At 38.3% G+C, this 22,842-nt stretch overlaps 1 protein-coding gene across 6 annotated transcripts in view; it reads right to left on the reverse strand.

Annotated features, from left to right (window-relative positions):
- Positions 1–22,842, reverse strand: part of PEAK1 (pseudopodium enriched atypical kinase 1) — a 317,398-nt gene that overhangs the window by 186,161 nt on the left and 108,395 nt on the right. The window contains exon 3 of one of the 6 annotated variants that reach the window (XM_070358571.1): positions 21,566–21,616. The exons of the other annotated variants lie outside the window; for them this stretch is intronic. The gene's annotated coding sequence lies outside the window, so the exon portion shown is untranslated. The remainder of the gene's footprint in view (positions 1–21,565; positions 21,617–22,842) is intronic. 6 annotated transcript variants of the gene reach the window in all.

Genomic DNA, 22,842 nt, shown 5'->3' on the forward strand with positions numbered 1-22,842 from the left:
AGATCAACAAAACTGACAAACATTTAGCTAGATGAACAAAGGAAAAAGAGAGAAGACTCAAATTACTAAAATCAGAAACGGAAGCGGGGACACTGTAGATAGTTGTCAGTCATGTCCAACTCTTTGGGACTGCATGGACTGTACCCTACAAGGCTCCTCTGTCCATGGGATTTTCCAGGCAAGAATACTGGAGTGGGTTGCCATTTCCTTCTCCAGGGGATCTTCCTGACCCAGGAATTGAACCGGCATCTCCTGTGTCTCCTGCATTGAAGGTGGATTCTTTATCTGCTGAGCCATGGGGTGGGAGGTGGAAGTAGGGACATTAGTACCAATTCTACAGAAATAAAAGGGATTATAAAAAAGTACTGTGAACAAATTAGATAACATACCTGAAATGGACAAATTCCTAGAAACATAAAACCTACCAAGACTGAATCACAAAGAAATAGAAAAAATGAGTAGACCTACAGTAAAGAAATTGAATAAGTAATTTAAAACTTCTCCCCAAAGAAAAGCCTTATGCCTGATGGCTTCACCAGTAAAATCAACCAAACTTTTAAATAAGAACTAATACTAGTCCTTTTCAAAATTTTCCCAAAAATCAAATTAGAGGGAATACTTCCTAACTTCATCTATGAAGTCAGCAGTACCATACCAAAGCCAGACAAAGGCACTACAAAAAAGAAAATGGCAAACCAATCTCTCTTAAAAGAACACTGAAACAAAAATCCTCCACAAAATAGCAAACCAAATTCATATTAATCAGATGATACATCTTGACCAAGTTAGATTTATTCCTAGAACATAAGAACCATTCAACATATGACAAGTGATTGATGTGGATTCTTTACCTGCTGAGCCATGGGGTGGGAGGCTCATTAATAGAATGAAGGGGAAAAAAACCATATGATCTTAATCAATGTAGAAAAAGGAGTGACAAAATTCAACATTCTTTCTTGGTAAAAACACTCAACAAACTAAAAACAGAAGGAAATTAATCTCAGCATGACAAAAGCAATATACAAAAAACTTCACAGGGAACAACATACTAAATGGTGAAATACTGAAAGTTTTTCCTCTAAGATCAGGAATAAATGAAAGATGTCAGCTTTTGCCACTTCTATTCAACACAGTACTGGAAGTTCTACTTAACAGTAATTTAGCCAAGAGAAAGAAATAAAAGGCAACACATACACACACACAAAAATCAATTGCATTTCTATAAACTAACAATGGACAATCTGAAAAGAAAAAACAAAACCAATTCCATTTACAATAATATCAAAAGGAATAAAATAGGAATTAACCAAAGAGATGAAACACCTGTACACTGAAAACTACAAAAAAAAAAAAAAAAAAATCACTGAATGAAAATAAGCAATAACTCAATAAATGGAAACACATTCCATCTTAATGGGTTGGAAAAGTTAGTTGTGTTAAGATGTCCATTCTACCCAAAGCAATCTATAGATTCAGTGCAATCTCTATCAATATTTCAAATAATATTTTTGCAGAAATAGAAAAAGTCATCCTAAAATTCATATGAGTTCTCAAGGGACTCTGAAGAGCCAAAACAATCTTGAATAAAGAAGAACAAAGCTTATACATCGTGGTTTTAAAATTTATGACAATGCTAGTATGGCACTAGCATTAAAAAAGACAAAAAGACCAATGGAACACAATAAATATAAACCTTTGTATACATGGTTAAACAATTTTTGACAAGGGTGCCAAGACTATTCAATGGGGAAGCAACAGTCTTTTCAACAAATGATGCTGGTAAAACTGGATATCCATCATGCAAAAGAATAACGTTCAACCCTTATCTAACACCGTATACAAAAATTAACTCAAAATGGACCAAAGATCTAAATGTAAAACCTAAAAACATAAAACTTGTAGAAGATAGGGCAGAGGTTTCACAGCGCTGGATCTTGCAGTGATTTCTTGATATAACAACAAAGGCACAGGCAACCAAAGGAAAAATAAACAAATTGGACTTTGTGAAAATTTTTAAATTTTGTGCATCAAAACACTACCCACAGAGTTAAAAGACAACCCTCTGAGTGGAAGAAAGTACCTGCATATGTGCATATCATGTACTTGATAAAGGATTAATCTCCAGAATATATAGAGAACTCTCAAAATTCAACAACAAAACCAAACAACTCGGTTCAAAAATGGGCTAAGAACTTGAATACATTTTTCCAAAGGTATATAAATGGCCAATACACACATGAGAAATTAAACACCACTGTTTATTTAGGAAATGAAAATAAACCAAAACTACAATGAGACACCACCTCACATTCATTAGGATGGTTGCTATTGAAAAAACAAATAGGAAGTAACAAGTGTTGGTGAGGACGTAGAGCAAATGGAACCCTTGGCACTACTGGTGGGAACTTAAAATGATATGAGCTGTTGTGGAAAACAGTATGGTTCCACAAAAATTAAAATAGAATATTATCCAGCAATTCCTCTTCTGGGTACATACCCCCAAAAATTGAAAGCAAGGTCTTGAGAAGGTATTTGTACACTCACTCATATCAACGCTACTAATAAAAGAGAAAATGAGAAGGCAGCCTAAGCATCCACTGACAGGTGAATGCATAAATAAAATGAGGTATTTACATACAATGGAATAGCATTCATTCTTTAAAAGGAAGGGTATTCTGCAACATGTTACAACATGGGTAAATCTTGAAGAGATTCCTCTAAGTAAAATAAGCCAGTCACAAAAAGACAAATACTGTATTCCAGTTATATAGAACTGGAAAGCAATGGAAAGATGGTTGACAGAGGCTGGGTGAGGGAAGGTGAATGGGGAGTTATTATTTACTGGGTAAAGAGTCTCAGCTTTACAAAATGGAAAGAGTTACAGAGTTGGGTGATGGTGATGGTTCATCAATATTACGAATGCACTTAATGTTACTTGTATACCTAAGATGGTTAAGATGGTACATTTTATGTTAAATGTATTTTAGCACAATAAAAAAAATTAAAAGGAGGGTGAGGATAGGGAGAGGGAAGTGTAAATGACCCATTGAGAAACAAGGAAAATATAAAAAGAAGAAGGAAGGAAGGAAGGAAGGAATGCAGGGAGGGAAAGAGAGGAAGAGAGGGAGGAATGGACCTACATACACACACACACATTGAACTTTGGCATAAGTACCAGGTACTGCTCACTCAGGTACTGCTGTAGAGAGAATGCGCCAGGAGACCAACCATTGGAGAAGTATATTCTGACACCAAAGATAAAAATTCTGACACCAAAGACAAAAATTCCAGCCTAGTCTAAAATGGACAAAATTGGACTTAATTAGAAGTAATCAGCTGTAAAAAATGCAGATTTGAAAGGTCTAGACTATGTTCCACTGTCATTCCCAGTTAGGATATCAAATTGAATTTGGAAGAGTCTAGTATGACTTGTGTCTTAAAATTCTCAGGATACACGCAGAATGTGGATGCTCTTTGGAGTAGCTGACTTAATGGATGTTATGGAGAAGTACTTCTGCCATTCATAGGAAAAAAGCACATATTTCACAGAAGCACTTAAAATCAACATTTTCCACTGCTTCAAATGGTAAGTGAAGTAAAAGTTCTAATTTCAAACTCACTCTAAGCTGCAATAAAAAATGTATGCTCTTATAAACTTCTGTTGCTAAGTTACTTCAGTCGTGTCCGACTCTGTATGACCCCAGAGACGACAGCCCACCAGGCTCCTCCGTCCCTGGGATTCTCCAGGCAAGAGTACTGGAGTGGGGTGCCATTGCCTTCTCCAATGCATGAAGGTGAAAAGCGAAAGTGAAGTTGCTCAGTTGTGTCCGACTCTTAGCGACCCCATGGACTGCAGCCTACCAGGCTCCTCCGCCCATGGGATTTTCCAGGCAAGAGTACTGGAGTGGGGTGCCATTGCCTTCTCCAAACTTCTGTTAGCCACACAGAAAAGGAAATGTGTTACTAAAATCTGTGAATGCTATGTCCCCAAAGCATTTGTCACTTCAGCTAACATAACAGCTCATTCTCCTTGGAGGAAATCAATCACTTTGTCAATAGTCCTGGTCAAGCAGGTGAAAATATTTCTCACAGGGGATTCTCTTAGTGCAATGTCTCAGCAACTCTTTAAAATCTGTAGGCACGTGAAATCTGAGGATTGGATGAAAAAAAAGAAGAAATATATTACATTTTTACCTCAAAAGTCTCAGTGATACTGCTTCACATTTTCCTATATTTCAGCTCCTATAGGAAAAAATTTTCCTATATTTCAGCTCCTACAGGAAATTATTACATGACATTACTGTCATTTCCTATAACCAAGGTATTTGTTTACCTGGATGGACTGACTGCAGAGATATTTCAGATCTTACAAGCTCAGATACACCAATCTTTTCATAATATTGACTTTGAGTTGGGCTGGGGAGGATGACTTGAGGAAAAAGAAAACCAGTTGCAAAGAAGGAATTCTGCTATAAATAGGATTTTCTATTTTCCTGGCAGCCACAGGGATATAACAATGTAAAAAAAAAAATCTATGAGCTAGAAAGGATTTCTCCTATGACCTAAGAAAGTAAACTAGGTAATATGCCATGTCAATCACTCTCTAGTTTGGTACCAGCCCCTGACAGCATCATAGACTTAGTAACAGAGGTTTTTAAATGGTAATAGATTTTAAAAGTCTCTTTTAAAATGGGCAGTGAGAACTGCAGCTATGCTGCATGCTACATTTTTAAAAAATTGTGGCAAAGAAAATGAAATTGATCTTGCTATTTAATGATTAGGTTTTTTCCCTCTGTGTGATTTCAATTCAAGATTAACATGAGTACCTTTCATTTGTATCACATTCCAAATTCTCCACTGAGTAGAAAATAAGAACTGAATAATATGGGAAAGACATTTCTTTTTTCTCAATGAGAAATTAATGCCAGTCTTTTCCAATCTTTTTAGATTATTCAACATTCATTTCACAGCAACTAGTTATCGAACCTACTATATTCCAGGTACTTCAATCATCCAAAGAACATAAGCACTACAGTTTACAATTTTAAGGTACTATTAAACACATGGTCTCCAAGGAGGCAGTTATTTTTATTGTTTTAGGTTTTCAATTTAAAGTTTTTAGGAAAACTCAGCCATTTTAAAATAGTTTAACAACTGTACTGCTGTCAGAAATTCTAGCTATCTAGAAATTATGCAGCTAATTTTAAACCAGACAAATATGGAACAAAGATGTATTGTTGGTTTACTTGTGATTACATATGAATTAGCAACATAAGAGAGAATGAATATTTTCAGCAATTTTGGGGGAATAAAAAAATCACAGTATTTCAGTATTTCTATTTCTGTATTTCCATTTCTTCTCTCCATTAATTTATTCCATCACTACAAATTTCTATTTTATTCAATAGGCTATAATTTGATAAGGATTATTATTTTGATGTTCATTGTGTTTCAAGACCAGCCAGCAAGTGCCACTTGAAGGTGACCTCTGTATCCTTTAGTTACAACCCCTCACTCTGTGAGCAATTCCTTACTTTCTGGCACAGGATGATGTGTCCAGCATATCTTGTTATGTTCTTTCTCTACAGTAGCCCTAGAATCAGCCATTTCTTCAAGAAGCCCTAGCACAAACACCTACCTTCCCAGGTCCTGTCTCATGACTCCCAGATTGAATTATTCAGGAAGAAAAGGACAGCAATAAGAAAGCCAGAGGGCTACTTTGTTTAGAACGGGTGACTTGCACCGATTCCCTCTGTAGCTGGATAGGTCTGTTTCCCCAGTAGCCTCATCTACCTTGAATAGCAAGGCTGACTACATGCTCTGTTTAAGAAATAGAGGAGTCCTGTTAATAGGCAAACTTCCCCCAGCACATAATTACAACAGTAAGGAAACACTTGTTCTGGGAGTAGAACATTCTGGGTTCATTGTATTCCCTGGAAAGTTGCCTCTTCCTTTTTCTTTCTTTCTAAATACATTGTTTATTTTAGGACAGCTTTAATGTATAGAGAAGTTGTGAAGACAGTGGAGTTCTCATGTGTCCTCCACGCAGTTTCCCTTATTAATACCCTATATTACTAAGGGACACTTGTCAAAATTAGCAAACCAATATGGATATTATTAGCTAAAGTCTGTACTTTATTTGGATATTCTCGGTTTTCCTGCTATCCATTTTCTGTTCCAGGATCCCATCCAAGACATCATATTACATTTAAGTAGTTATGCCTCCTTAGGCTATTCTTGGTTGTGACAACTTCTCAAACTTTTCTTGTCTTTGATGACTGTATTAGTTTCCTGTGACTGCTATAACAAATTAACACAAACTTAACATCTTAAAAAAAGAGGAATTTGTTCTCTTATAGTTTTAAAGGCCATAAGCCCTAAGTGGCAACCCACTCCAGTATTCTTGCCTGGAGAATCCCATGGACAGAACAGCCTGGTGAAGTAGAGTCCATGGGCTTGTAAAAGAGTCGGATACAACTGAGCAACTAAATAAATCCTGAAATCAAGGTCTCAGCAGGGCCAAACTCTCTGAAGGCCTTCAGGAAAAATCATTCCATGCCTCTTCTACCTTCTTGTGGCTTAAAGCCATCCCTCAGTTTGTGGGTGACTCACTTAAAGTCTCTGCCTCTTTATTTTCTGGTCTATGTGTGTCTTTTCCTCTGTGTCTTATTAGGACACGTCATTTGATTTATAATCTGCCCAGATAATCTGGGATGATCTCATCTCAAATTCCTTACTTAAATACATCTGCAAAGACTCTTTCACCGAACAAAATCACATTCACAGGTTCTGCAGCTTAGGACACGGACACATCTTTTGAGGAGCATCACCATTCAACCTCCTACAATGAACTCTACAGTTTTGAAGATCGCTTGTCAGATATTCTGTGTGACTTGATTTCTCATGGTTAGACTGAGATAAAGTATTTGAGAGAGGAAAACCAAAGTGTCATTTGTATGATACCCTATCAGGGGTACTTACTATCAACATGATTTATCATTGTTCATGTTAACCATGATCACCTGGCATTACATTTTGTCAGGTTTGGGCTCTATAATGTCACCCTTTCCATACTGTGTTCTTTGGGGAAAAGTCACTATGAGCAGCTCAACTTAAGCAGAGGGGAGTTACGTCCCACTTCACTGAGGGTGGGAAGGCTAAACAAATTATTTAGAATTCTTCTTTGGGGGATTGTCTAGTTTTCTTCAAGGTCAACATTAACCATTTGCTTATATTGCTATGGAGACATTGATATATTTGCTTTACACTTGGGGTTTTAACCTAATACTACTTTATTTTGTTGCTCAAACTGTTACAGCTTTGGTCATTGGAAGATCTTGCAGTTGGCTCTTTTGTCCCTTTGGTATACTCCTGCTGTTATGTTTTTGTTTTTTTTGTTTTTTGTGCCACTACAACATGCTCTACACTCCCCCTGTATATTTCCTACCCCAATGGGAGAATCAACCACATCTCCAAAAAGCCCTGATTCCTCTTAATGGAGAATGGTATTAGAAACCAAAGTCTGCGCACTAGGTGTGGTCAGTGCTACTGGGGTTTCATTGCTTCTAGGCCCTCTCAGCTGACAGAGCAATTAGATATAGATCTACATCTATCTATATACATATACATATACAAATACCTACAGGCATACCTCAGAGACATTGAGGTTTAGTTTCAGATCACTACAGGAAAACAAATATTGCAACAAAGTCACCATTTTTTTTTTTTGGTTTGCCATGCACTTAAAAGTTATGCTTACACTACCCTGATTCTATTAAGTGCACAAAAGTATCATATCTAAAAAATAATGTACATACCTTAATTTTAAAAAATACTTTTACTGCTAAAAAATGCTAACCATCATCTAGGCCTTCAGGGAATCATCATCTTTTTTCTGGTGTTAAGATTTGAAATACATCAAGAATTACCATAATGTATGAATAACACAGAGACACAAAATGAGCAAACACTGTTGGAAAAGTGGTACCTACAGACTTGCTTTATGCAAGGTTGCCACAAACCTTCAATTTGTAAAAAATGGAATATCTGTGAACTGCAATAAAACAAGGTATGCCTGTATCAGTTCAGTTCAGTTCGGTCGCTCAGTCGTGTCCGACTCTTTGCGACCCCATGAATCGCAGCACACCAGGCCTCCCTGTCCATCACCAACTCCCGGAGTTCACTCAGACTCATGTCCATCGAGTCAGTGATGCCATCCAGCCATCTCATCCTCTCTCGTCCCCTTCTCCTCTTGCCCCCAATCCCTCCCAGCATCAGAGTCTTTTCCAATGAGGCAACTCTTTGCATGAGGTGGCCAAAGTACTGGAGTTGCAGCTTTAGCATCATTCCTTCCAAAGAAATCCCAGGGCTGATCTCCTTCAGGATGGACTGGTTGGATCTCCTTGCAGTCCAAGGGACTCTCAAGAGTCTTCTCCAACACCACAGTTCAAAAGCATCAATTCTTCGGCGCTCAGCCTTCTTCACAGTCCAACTCTCACATCCATACATGACCACAGGAAAAACCATAGCCTTGACTAGACGGACTGTAACCATCTGTAACCATCTGTATCTATGTTAAGTTAAACATGAACTCATATTGTCTCCAGCTCTAATCCATTACCACATGGATGGTTCTAGCCTTTTCTCCTTACTTACCTGTATACTATGACAGTGAGAATCCTGACTTCCAACTCATGTATATCAGTTTCAGAATTCTTACTCCATATCCCACCTTCTGTGTAATAGAACTTTATCAACTAAAGTACAGTGCTTATGTATATAGTTCTTTTTGTGTTTTAGTCCTAAAAGTTCCACTCATTTCCAAAGTTACATAGGGTAGCACTTTATTCTTCCACTCCCTTCAGTAATATTGTTTCATTTATTTGCAATTTTGTCACATTTTATATTTAATCATGGAATCCTTGAGGTTTTAAGTGAGTTTTAAAATTTTTGTATATGTTAAGGTCCACTCTTTCTGTTGTAAAGTTCTGCAGATTTTGGCAAATGCTTAATATCTTATATTCACCCTTAGACTATCATACAAAATAGTTGTAGTGCCCTAAAAAAGCCCCTGTGCTTCATTTTTCCACAACTGCCTGCTCCCCCAGGCTTCTGGCAACTACTGATGTTTTCACTCACTCTTTTTTTTAAACTTTTTTCCAGAATGCTATATAACTGAACTCACATGGTACGTGGCATTTTCAGCTTTTAAACTGAGCAGTATGCATTTAATATTTATCTGTGCCTTTTCATGGCCTTATATCTTTATTCTTTCTATCACTGAATAACACTGCATTGTATGGGTGTTTAGCCATTCACATCCTGAAGGACATCTTGGTTGCTTCCCATTTGGGGAGATTATAAATAAAGCTGCTGTAAATGTTTGTGTGCAGGTTTGGTGGATATAAGTTTTCAAATTAGTTGGGTAAATATCTGGGAGTGTGCTTGCTGATTTTGGATGGTAAGCCACTCTTAGTTTTGTAAAAACTGTCAAACTGTTTTCCAAAGTAGCTGTATCATTTTGCATTCCCACTAGCAATGAATGAAGTTTTTAATGCTCCACATCCTTGCCACAATCTGGTTTTGCCGGTGTTTTGGATTTTAACCATTCTAACAGATATATAATGTAATAATATGTAATAATATGATATCATATATAATGAAATCTCAGTATTGTTGCAACTTGCAGTTCTCTAATGACATGATGCAGGACATCTTATTATATGCTTATTTGCCACCTGTATATCTTCTTTGATGAAGTATCTCTTCAAAATGTTTGCTCATTTTTAAATAAAGTTGATTATTTTCTTACTGTTGAGTTTTAAGACTTCTTTATATATTTTGGATACAAATTCTTTATTGGAAGTGTTTTGCAAATACTTTCTCCCCATCACTGGCTTATCTTTTCATTTTTTTCATTCATGTCTTTCACTGAACAGTTTTCTATTTTAAATATGCCCCTTATCTACTTTTTTCTTGCATGAATTGTATTACTAATGCGTTTTAAAACACACTGCCAAACCCAAGGTCATACAGATTTTCTCGTATATTTTCTTTAATAACTGTTATAGTTTTTCATTTTGCATTTAGGTCTATGATCCATTCTGAGTTAATTACTGTATGAATTGTAAGGTCTGTGTCTGAGTTCACTTCTTTTTCATATGGATATCCAACTGTTCCAGCACCATTTATTGACGAGACTATCCTTTCTACACTGAGTTGTCTTTGCTTTCATGGCAAAAATCAGTTGACTATGCAGAGTACATCATAAGAAACGCTGGACTGGAAGAAACACAAGCTGGAATCAAGATTGCTGGGAGAAATATCAATAACCTCAGATATGCAGTGACACCACCCTTATGGCAGAAAGTGAAGAGGAACTAAAAAGACTCTTGATGAAGGTGAAAGTGGAGAGTGAAAAAGTTGGCTTAAAGCTCAACATTCAGAAAACAAAGATCATGGCATCCAGTCCCATCACTTCATGGGAAATAGATGGGGAAACAGTGGAAACAGTGTCAGACTTCATTTTTCTGGGCTCCAAAATCACTGCAGATGGTGACTGCAGTCATGAAATTAAAAGACGCTTACTCCTTGGAAGCAAAGTTATGACCAACCTAGATAGCATATTCAAAAGCAGAGACATTACTTTGCCAATAAAGGTTTGTCTAGTCAAGGCTATGGTTTTTCCTGTGGTCATGTATGGATGTGAGAGTTGGACTGTAAAGAAGGCTGAGCGCCGAAGAATTGATGCTTTTGAACTGTGGTGTTGGAGAAGACTCTTGAGAGTCCCTTGGACTGCAAGGAGATCCAACCAGTCCATCCTAAAGGAGATCAGCCCTGGGATTTCTTTGGAAGGAATGATGCTAAAGCTGAAACTCCAGTACTTTGGCCACCTCATGCAAAGAGTTGCCTCATTGGAAAAGACTCTGATGCTGGGAGGGATTGGGGGCAAGAGGAGAAGGGGACGAGAGAGGATGAGATGGCTGGATGGCATCACTGACTCGATGGACATGAGTCTGAGTGAACTCCGGGAGTTGGTGATGGACAGGGAGGCCTGGCGTGCTGCGATTCATGGGGTCGCAAAGAGTCGGACATGACTGAGTGACTGATCTGATCTGATCTGATCTGATACTTGTGTGGATTTATTTTTTATTTCCTTTCTGTTTTATTATTCTATATGTCTACTCTTTTGCCCATACCATTGTCTTGATTATTGTAGCCTTACATTAAGTCCTGAAATCAGCTAGTGTGAGTACTCCAACTCTGTTCATTTTCAGTTCTGTGTTGGCTATACTAGGTCTTTTGTTTTCCATTAAAACTTTAGAATTAGTATGTTGATATTTATAAGACAGCTTGGTAGGGTTTTGATTGGGGTCACATATTTATAGATCAACTGTAAAAAAAACGGTTATTTAACAATATTGAACCTTCCGATCCATGAACACAGAGTACTTCTCCATTTATTTAGATCTTCTTCAACTTGCTTTTTAAAAAAAATCAATGGTGTATAGTTTTCTGTTTGTATTTTCTTAATTACATGAGTATCTCCTTTCAGGAGAGTCTATTATAAATGGTATTTTCTGAGATTAAAAAGTTGAGAATGGTCATATAAATCACTTAATCTACTTGGACTTGGGGGTTTCTTATTTGCACATGTGTATAATTTCTGTGCTCATTAATCTAAAGGGTTACTGTAAAGAAGAAATTACAATATATGGAAAAACTGTATGCAAACTAGAAATCACTAAACAAGTCTAAGTTCATTAAGTCCGTCATTTCTTTCGTAAGGATGAAGATACTAAACTCCTGAGAAATTAAATCACTTTACAAAATTTCATTTGGGGGATGAAACTATGCTGTACACACAGCAGAACTGAAGGATGTTAAATAAACAAAACTGGCTGGAGGGGAAGATTTGTAAAGAGGGTAGGAAAGGAGGATAAAACCAGATTTGTACCCAATTACATATAAGTGAGGGGCCACTAAAAGATAAAGAAATTGATAATTAATATAGGGTTTTCTGGAAATTAATATGACTGATAGGGCAGTATAAAATGGAAAATGGAAGGACTCAGAACTGTGCAACAGATGAGGTTCTTTGTAAGAATTTTAGAACATGAAAGGGACTTAGAAATTTTTATATACACTGTAGGCTATTCTCACCAGCAAACATATATACACCAGTATAATAGATGAGTAAAACGCATGACACCATCTGTTTTGCTTTAATTGTAACTGCAGTTAACATGTGCGTTGTTGCTCAGTCATTTTCTCTTTCTGGTCCTGAACTGCTTTGGAGTATTTTTAAGAAAAAGTGAAGAAGGAATAACTAGTCAGGCAGAGATTAAAGGCATAAGTGATGGCATCAATGAGACCTCTTAAATACTTCAAAAGTCTAAATCCTCCCTTGGATTTAACTATGGAAATTCTAAGGACATCTTTTATCCTTTTGCTCTTACATCATGTGCATTGTTTTTCAGAAATTAGTTGGCTCTATCTGAACATTCTATCTCCTGGGTAAGGCGACTAGAAGGAAGCTGACAGTAGACTCCGAATACTTTCTTACGCCATTCAGAACTGAAGTGCACCCGGATTCAGAAAAAGAATAGTTATGATCATTTAAAATCCCAGGAAATGGCTGTGTGATAGAATTTGGCATTTACATTTTGAACTGCTTAATCACTCTTTTTTATAGACTAGCTGAAGGTTATTTTGTCTCTCTGGCATTTTCTTGTCTTAGCTGACTTCCTCTGTCATCCAAGGCTCAGTTTCAAGGGTGAAATACATTATGATAATCACAGTCAACCAAAAGCAACCCAATTCCAAACTCTATAACTTCATGCTTTTCGCATCAATTTCACTTCAGTTAAAAGGCCAGTTAAAGGAAGAATGTGTGAATAAATCTGAGTTTACAAGTTCTACTGCCACTATTATCTCACACAATAAGGCTTTTTAGTCAATTCACCACTGTCAGACTATATTATATACTATAAAGATGGCATGTACATAACTATCTTCAGAAATTAAATGACACCACTTTAGAAAGATGAACTTTCTGAAGTAAAGATTCCACATGCTTTACCTAAATAAATTATTGTCCATATTCCTTCATGAATAGTTCCATTACTTCCTGTTTCTTCAATTACTTCTCTCCCTAGGCCAATGAAGAAAAACAATAAAAAATATATATAAACTATTTTAAAGTATTAAACCACTACTAACCTTCAGGCATTTTTCAACAAGACCTTGAGGATGGAAACCACGACTATAAGCCAAGCCCAGTCCCAGGTCCGAAGCTTACAGTACCTGACACTGAGCACATCACAGCTTATTTGGGCCTTGGCTTCTTTGTGTGCAGTATGAGGGGACTGGACACAATGACTGGGAAATTTTCCTAAACATCAATAATCTAAATTTTTTAACTTCTATTGCTGGTATTTTTACAAAGAATGCGGGGTCCTTTTGAAAACATTACTGGAATAAATGATCTACAGAATCACAGTAAACCACAAAGTAAGAGTAGTATAAGCAATTGATAGATATAAACATTTGGATTAATAAAATGTAAGAATCTTAACAAAAGCTCTCCTTTAGATTTGGTACTAACCAGGTTTCCTTTGTCTTGGCTCAAAAACAACAATCTTTCTGTAAAACCTCTCTTGCCTGGAATAGAGATGCAGACACAGGAACAGACTTGTAGACACAGTGAGGGGAGGAGAAGGTAGCATGAATTGAGAGAGTAGCAACTAACATATATACACTACCATGTGTAAAATAGATAGCTAGTGGGAAAATGAAAGCAAAAGTCAGACTCTTTCCGACCCCATGGACTATAGCCTGCCATCCATGGAATTCTCCAGGCAAGAATACTTTTCTCCAGGGGACCTTCCCAACCCAGGGACCAAACCCAGGTCTTGTTTACTGTATGAACCACCAGGGAAGCCTAAGTATATTGAAGTGGGCAACCTAGCCCATCCCATCTCCATAGGATCTTCCTGACCCAGGAAAAGAACCGGGATCTCCTGCATTGCAGGGGATTCTTTACCAGCTGAGCTACCAGGGAGGCCAGACAGTGGGAAGCTGCTGTATAACACAGGGAGCTTAGCACAGTGCTCTGTGACAATCTAGAGGAGTGGGATGGAAGGGGTGGGAGGGAGGTTCGAGAGGGAGGGGATATATGTATACTTATAGCTGATTGATACTGTTGCACAGCAGAAACTAATACAACACTGTAAAGCGATTATCTTCCAGTTTAAAAAAAATTCATCACCACAGAGCAGGAGCTGGGGGAGGGGAGGGGAGGAGGCAGAACTCTGTACATAATGTCAGGATTTGTCCTGTTCTTAACATGGTCAGGGCTCATACAAGATCCTGGGCCCACAGTCTGTAGCTCAAAAGTCCACTGAACACATGTGAAAATATAAAAGCTATCTGATCTAATTAATATTACATGTAGATTCCAAATCTACTCAAACCAAGAATCAGATAATTTGTTAAATCTGAATTATGACTAAATCCTTTTTTCCTTTGAAGCAAACCAAGTACCAGGTTTTGGATCCCAATTGTGTTGGTTAAGTCAAATTGCATTCTATTAGCCCATGAGTATATTTCTGTAAGTATAGCTATGTTGAAATAAAGTGTTAAAAAGCAAAAGAAAAAAAAGTTCATTGTAACCCATGTGGGGAAATAAATTTACTCCTACTCTGCTGGTGGGAATATAAGTAGACCAAAAAACAAACAAACAAAACTTTGCTGCTTGAGGAGGTCTTCTACTAATTACCTCTCCAGGTTCTCACTGCACACAATTTCCTGTCTATCAAGGCATTTTAACAAAACTAGGAGCTCCTTCCTCAAGATGGACACTTTGGAGGGGTCCAGCAAACAGTCACAAAACACAGAAGAAAAGAACCTTGCTCTCTTTGATTCCACTTTGAAATTTTGTGTATATAAGGGTGAACTATTTATCCATTTCTAAACTCTGAGGGGGGAAGACTGAGTCTTCTTACTTGGTTACAGCTCTGATAATACTTTAGCAAGTGTTAGGAAGATAGTAGCTGCTTAATAAATGTTGAATATGGAACAATAAAAAGTTAAAAGTTTAAGAATTAACACTGCACAGCTTTTAACTTCTTGGGTATACTATTGGGTATTTAGCAGAATTAAAGTTAAAAAGTAACTATTTTAATATAAGCTTTCATCTTAAAAACACTTTGAAGTAATGGAGAGTACAGGTATAATCAGACACACCTGTGTGATAATGTCTTTGCACTTCCATGTCCTCATTCTAAAATTGGAACCAACCTAGTTTACAAGATTGGTGTAAAGATTAAAGATAATATATACAAACTATCCATTAGCCCAAGCCCCACAGTAGGTGTTCAACAAATACATGGCAATATTATGTGACTTAATCCTCAACATAATTTCAGGCTTTGGAGATAAAACCTTTTTCTTCCTGCTTCATTTTCAACATATCCCTCATTTGTATTTAAATCCCTTCTTAAAAATTTCAAGTATGTATGCTTTTATCAAATATTAGCTTCATTACAAAGTTCTATTAAGAGGAATACCTTTACTACTTTAATAGTAGAGAAGAAAATCAGTTTTGATATTTCACTGCTTTTCTGAGGTCCTAAAACAGTAATAATATTTATGACACTGAAGTTTACGAAGCAGTAAATAGCTTTTGTGGCTGATTAAGCATCTCTGTTTCACTTCACATACCCTGGTACCATAGACATTACCCCTTAATTAAATGCCTGTTTATGTTACACAAGGACCTTTTCTGATCATATACAACTCAACAAATATTAGAATGAGAGAGAAGAAAAAAAAAAGCTGAATTACTGGAAGAGATGCTATTAACACTAAAACTTCTGCTTAAAGTCCAGTCAATGAGATGATATCATATAAAAGTTTTACTGTTTACAAATCAAAACCAAAAAATCATCCAAAAAAAAACTATACTTAAGAAAGATATCAATTCAGTTTGAAATGTCTGAGATTAGGGATACAAGTAAAAACACAAACATCATGTAAGAGGAGGAGAATGTTTCTTTCTTTTGCTAGAAATAAAATAATTAGCTATAAAGTCATTTTATAATTTTCATTGGATATTAATATTTTAGCACTTGAGTGGCAAAAGACCAGAAAGGTGCAAGTTTGTGTCATTACCAAGGTGAATGTGTATTCTCTCATCTGTGGGGAGTTTTATCCTAGAGTAAGATAAAGGAAAAGTTAAAGAGAAATCCCTGACAAATTATCCTCAGGGCTGTACAGTTCACAGGAAGTTCAGCTGCCACCCTACTTTTGATGCTCCTAATTCAGGCAGCAACTGGTAAATCCGTATCTCTGCACAGACAGGAGGAATGACATATTAAGGCACAAATTATAATTCATGATAGAAAGGGAGTTTTTCAGCAAGGGAAACAAATAAACAAACAACTCCCTCCTACACACACCTTTCTAGTTCTAGAAAAACAACAGTCTACATGCCTGGTGTGGCTAAATGTTGGATACACTGTATTTATGAAACTGAGCAACTGGTCACAGATTGAAAATGACAATGATATGCAAATATAATGGTATAATATAGCTAAAGAAGTGATCATACCTCAGACAAATCATCACCTATACCAGTTTCTATCACTCAAATGTTCTCTGTCTCCACTCCCCATTTAATCCACCAAAAGAAGTTTGGATAAAGTGTTTTTTCTGATCTGTAAGCTGAACACCAAACTGTATTTAGTAGGTTTTCTCAACTCATTTACATTTGTGTATATTTTGCATTTGCCATAAATACCTATCAATGTGTTTTATTTGCAATCACCTTTATTATTTACACTAATGGGAAGTTGAAAATTAGTCACTCAGTTGTGTCTGATTCTTTGCAACCCCATGGACTGTACCCCGCTAGGCTCCTCTGTCCATGGGATTCTCCAGGCAAGAATAATGGAGTGGGTAGCCAGTTCCTTCTCCAAATGGCAAGTAGATAGAGTAGTAAATAGTCTAAAACACTCAAAAATAAAAATTTTATAAATTCAAATAAGATGATAAAAGAATTTTAAAGCCATGATACAAGAGGAACTGGGGCTATTCTTCCTGGAGAAAAACTACTTACAGAGGACATGATGGCTGTCTTCAGACACATGAGTTGTCACACCACAAACACTGCTAAGAAGTAAAGCTGGTAGATGGTCACTGAGGCAGGTTTCAGTTCACTGTATAAAAGACAATCTCTTGTATATGGGTAGGAAAGAACACTCAGAAACCAAATGACATTGAATAGAGAGGTGGTTGGTCTAAAACTAAATGACCCCTAAAGCCTCTTTCAACTCTCGAGTCCATGATTTTGTAATGTATGTTTAAATCATGATCAAATCTGAATGTCTGACAGCAGTTCACGAAATCACACAAGGTTATAACTGTACTGGGGGTCACCGTAGTGAGAAACAGAATGCAGGCTGAGTCATTCCGTGTAATGTCTCTAGCTTGTTCACAGCACCCATTTAAGTAGAGCTTGTATTACTCTGAACCAAGCAAACAACTGCTAACTTTATGAGTTTCTTACCAAAACACGAAAAACAGAATAAACCTAAAGTAAAAAACTGGAGAGAAAAAATGGGTCAGGCTGTAAAAGAGCTGCAAAAGAACCTCGAGTTCCGACAAGAGCCATATTTAAGGAATTGATCATGAAGTCCAGACACAACACAAGGGAAATGAGTAGTCTGTACAGAAGGAATGAAGGTTTCTAGAAGGGTGGATGCAGAATAAAGAAAGGAACTATAATCATTGTTGAAAATTAAATGCAACTATATGCTCCCCACCTTGCTCAATTCTACAAGTTTGTGCAAAAGGCAGAGTAAGTGAAACACATAAAAAAGGAATCTGACACAGAGCTGGGTGGAGATATCCTGAGAAAGTACCAAGATTGGAAGGCTGAGATCTAAGTGACAAATGTTTCAGATAAGAGAATGACATGTGTGACCCTAAGATGAAAGGGAGGAAAGTGTATTTAAAGAATGAAAACAAGTGAGGCTAGAGAAGTAGGTTTGCAGAAACCGGTCTATACAGTACATTACAGGAGACATTAGGGCTTACTTCGTAGCCTAGATCATTAGGAAATCAGGGAAGGAGTTTTAAGCACATGGCTATAATGATCAGATATGGAGTCTGAAAAAATCACTGGATACTGGGCAAAGAATGTTATTTTACAAATTACCGAAGCTGATCTGAGAGAACACTGAAATAGGTTATGATGATGGTAGTCTAGAACAAACAAAGTGGTGGTAATGGTGATGGAAAGTAGATGAATTCAAGAGGTATTTCAAGTATAACAGCCAGTAATGTGATAACAGAGGATGAGTACAGGGATTTTTGAGAGGGATGAGGGAGAATTAGAGAAGGTCTTCTAAAACATCAGCTCTAAGTCTTAAAGAACTAAAGGCATTAAAGAAAGAAAGTGAAAGTGAAGTCACTCAGTCGTGTCTGACTCTTTGCGACCCCACGGACTGACTGCAGCCTACCAGGCTCCTCAGTCCATGGGATTTTCCAGGCAAGAATACTGGAGTGGGTTGCCATTTCCTTCTCCAGGAGATCTTCCCGACACAGGGACTGAACTGGGGTCTGCATTAAAGATAATGAGAATTCCCGCTTGAACTAATGTTCTGAGATAAAGACAAAGAAAACTAAAGACAGAACTAGTCACACATGTAGGATGAAGTCAGTGGGTGGTGTGTCCTTTGTGTTTGGGTCACTGCCGTAAGATGAAAATGGACAGCCAGGCAAAGTCAGATCCCAAAGGGCTTTCAAGGGGAAAAAAATTTGAAATTTAACCTAGAGACTGTACAAATGATTTTACTGAAGACAGAAACAAGACTTTATATGCCTTGTGGAAAGACTCCTTTGCCAGTGGTATGGGGAGAAATTGTTACTGAACCCAAGTCCATGTGTCCAATGCACAGTGAAGCCAAACAAAACCAAAACATCAGAGTTTGGAGCAGAGAAGAGTTTACTGCAGAGCCACGAGTGGCTCTTGCCTTAAAAAACTCCAGAACTTCCTGAAAGTGGTCCACAATGCCCTTTTATAGGCAAGGTGAGGGAGGGGTGTGGTTAGTTGTTGCAAACTTCTGGTATCAGAGCCTTTGTTCTTGAGGTCAGGTCTTTAGGTTCCTGTTAAGCTCCACCCAAACAAATGCTGCTTTCTGTTCTGACAAGAAAGGGCAAGATAGAAAACACCAATCAGGTTAATTCTCAGCTTACAACAATTACCCTTCTTTGTGAATATCCCCAACCACAGAGGTGGACCTGAAGTAATGACATGCAATGTCCTTGCAACTTACATCTGACTTCTGGCCACCTCTTAGGGGTAGACAACTGATTTAAGCTATACCAATTTTTGAAACTTGAATGGAAAGAGTGAAGCTGGTTGAAGCTGTTACCTCAATGGCAGTGTCCATATGGCAGTTGCTGAGGCCTCCATGGAACTGCCTGTGACCCATGGAGACTATTGCTGCCATTAAGTCACACAGGTGAGGGTAGGGGAGAGGTTTATTGATGTTCCAAGGCCTGGGCCCAGCCAGTGGGCAGCCTTGGTGCCCACAGAGCCCTCAGCCTGTCCTGGACACCCAGTTCACTCACCAGCCCTGAGGAGAAGGCTGAGATCCGCCTTCATTACCACATTCTACTGGGAGGATCACCCGGATCCTGGCTGTTAGAACAGGACATCTAGCCACCCCACTAAGGGTCTCATAGTAATGGTCAAACAAGGGATGCAGCCTGCCCTGCCCCTGTTACAACCTGGGAGGGCACTGCAGGGACCTGGACTGCAGCCAGGCTGAGGTCTGCACTGTCCACTAGCCTATGTCTGGCGTGTGGGTGGATGGAGGCCAGCATCTCTGGTCCCAGAATGGGTCACTGAATGCTCCCTGTACTAGGGTGAAGGAGCCATAGGTGTGTGTGTGTGTGTGTGTGTGTGTATGTGAAATCCTGGATTCTAGTGGGGCAGCCCTAGCTGGCTCACCTGTTCAAATGGGCATGCAGCCAACCCTTACGGATGACTTGGTAAAAATTGGCAGGCCAGAAGTGCAGGAGCTTCATTACCACCTACAGGGCCATTTCCTCTACTCTCTGACATCAGGAGGACAAATGCTGGTGCTTCTTGGCCTCCCTCTCCCTCTCAGTGGTACCCCCATAGCAGCTCTCCCGCCTCTAACCGGACAAAGCTCACCCACTGGGCCACGTCCACCCCTACTGCAAAGTGAACTGGGGACACGGCAGCTAGGTATGACGGGTCATAATAACCTGTGTGACAGAAATGTATGAGGTTCAGAACTAACAGAGGAGCAAAGGAATTTAAAAAATGGGACAAAAAGTATTTAAAAGGTAAGAAAACAGCCTGTGGTTACCAAATGGGTATGGAGAGTTAGAGAAAAGAAAGAGACTAGGACTATCCTTGTTTCTGTCTTGGAACTAGGTAAACTGTGAAACCATTTGCAGATACAAGGAACAGAATTAAGATAAAACAAAGGTCCATCTAGTCAAGGCTATGGTTTTTCCAGTGGTCATGTATAGATGTGAGAGTTGGACTGTGAAGAAAGCTGAGTGCCGAAGAATTGATGCTTTTGAACTGTGGTGTTGAAGAAGACTCTTGAGAGTCCCTTGGACTGCAAGGAGATCCAACCAGTCCATTCTAAAGGAGATCAGCCCTGGGTGTTCTTTGGAAGAACTGATGCTGAAGCTGAAACTCCAGTACTTTGGCCACCTCATGCGAAGAGTTGACTCATTGGAAAAGACTCTGATGCTGGGAGGGATTGGGGGCAGGAGGAGAAGGGGACGAGAGAGGATGAGATGGCTGGATGGCATCACCGACTCGATGGACATGAGTCTGAGTGAACTCCGGGAGATGGTGATAGACAGGGAGGTTGGGTGTGCTTCGATTCATGGAGTCGCAAAGAGTCGGACACGACTGAGTGACTGATCTGAACTGAAAGTGACAATGAGTAACTGTGACCAAGTAAATAACAAATATTACTATATTCCATCTTTCATCATAGTTACTGGTATAATTATCCTATTCTACATACCATTATTAAACTTGGGTTCAGTGGGAACCAGGATAATGTCAACAAAACTCTTTTCTTTTTACCCCATATATGGGGGCTTACATGTGGTAGGTCCTCAACAAATATGTTGAATAAATAATAATTTTGTCAACTAAGTTGATATGTGAATCGCCTAAGACTGTGTGCTTAGCTGTAGCAATTACAGGCAAACCAAATGACGATAGGGAAAACACACAGGAGTTTAATTTCTTTCAGGTAACAAGTAGTCTGGAGCTGGGCAGACCAGGGATAGTTCAACCCTAAGTCAGCCATGACATCATAGAACAAGGTTCCTTCTACTTATCTTACATTCCCTAGCATTTGTTTTCACGTTCATGCTCAACACCCAGGCACTGGTTCCGTTTTCCTGACAGGAAGACGGCTGAAGGGCCCAAAGATATCTCCCTTCAGGTTCTGAGCTTCAGTTTTGCAAACAAAGTCCTTCCCAGGATGTTTGTACTTACATCTCCCCTGTCCAGCGCTGTGTCACATGGCCAACCCTGGCTGAAAGATGTCTAAAGGAGAAGGAAGGGAGGGAGAAGGCAGTTGGAAATAGATATTTAATGAGCCAATCTAATTTGCCATGGTAGAATTCATACTTATTTTATCAAAGGTTTTATGGGCGAAAAAAAGAGATAAAGAGAAAACCAGAGTAGGGAAAAAAAATATTAAGAGAAAAGTAAGATAGCACCCCAAACCTGGTTTCTAACACCAGTCTCCAATAAAAGGAAGCACGCCTCCTTGGAAAAACGGCTGATTCTAATTCTGTGACAGAAAATACACAAGAATGCCTGAAACATCTTGCAGTGTCATAAAATAAGGAAGTGCCTAGAAAATAAACAAAACTGTGTTAATGGGGCTATATCCAAGGGGCACACAAGAGGCAATTGAAAGCCAATTTAATGGTTCAAAGCTTGAACAATTTGGGCAATAAAATAAAGTACTATTAGATTAAAACCCAAAGCATAAAATATATCTCCATGAGTTCATACTCACGATTGAATATATAAACAAATGGAGGAGAAAAGATAAATCTTCTGTGCAGAAGAATTCCAAGTAATTTATGTAGATACTCTTCCCTCAAGGAAGTAAAGCATAACTCTGACTCTAAGTGTAGGCTGTGCACAGAGACTTCCTTGTAAAAAGCAGTACGTGGAAAGGAGAGGGGCAAAATAACTTTACTGCGGAGAAACCTGACAAACACTACTTCAGCCAGGTGATCAAGGGTAACATCAACAGGGTTGAATCACACTCATGGTATGTACTTTTGATACGATGTGACAAGAATGGCACTTTATCTCTGTTGGTCTCCTCCCAAAAACCTATACTGCAGTAAGATCATGAGAAAAACCTCAGATTAATCCCAACTGAGGGACATTCTACAAAATACCAGTATACCTCAGAACTGTCAAGAACATCGAAAATGAAGTCTGAGAAACTGTCTGCAGCCGATAGTCTAAAGAGAAGTGAAAACTAAACATACTGTGGCACCCTGGATGGGCTCCTGCAACAGAAAAAGTATATTAGGTAAAAATTAAGAAAACCTGACTGAACACTGGGTAGGGAAAAATAATGTATCAATACTGGTTTATTAATTGGAACGAATGTCCCATACTATTGTAAGATGTTAATAGGGGAAAGTGTGTTTGTGTGTGCGTGCGTGTGCATGTGTGTGTTTTGGTGGTGGAGGGTAGGGTACATGGGAACTCTATGCCATTTTCTCAATTTTTCAGTAAAGCTA

Source organism: Bos mutus, chromosome 21 (assembly GCF_027580195.1).
Source record: "Bos mutus isolate GX-2022 chromosome 21, NWIPB_WYAK_1.1, whole genome shotgun sequence".
In the NCBI taxonomy this organism is placed as follows: Eukaryota; Metazoa; Chordata; class Mammalia; order Artiodactyla; family Bovidae; genus Bos; species Bos mutus.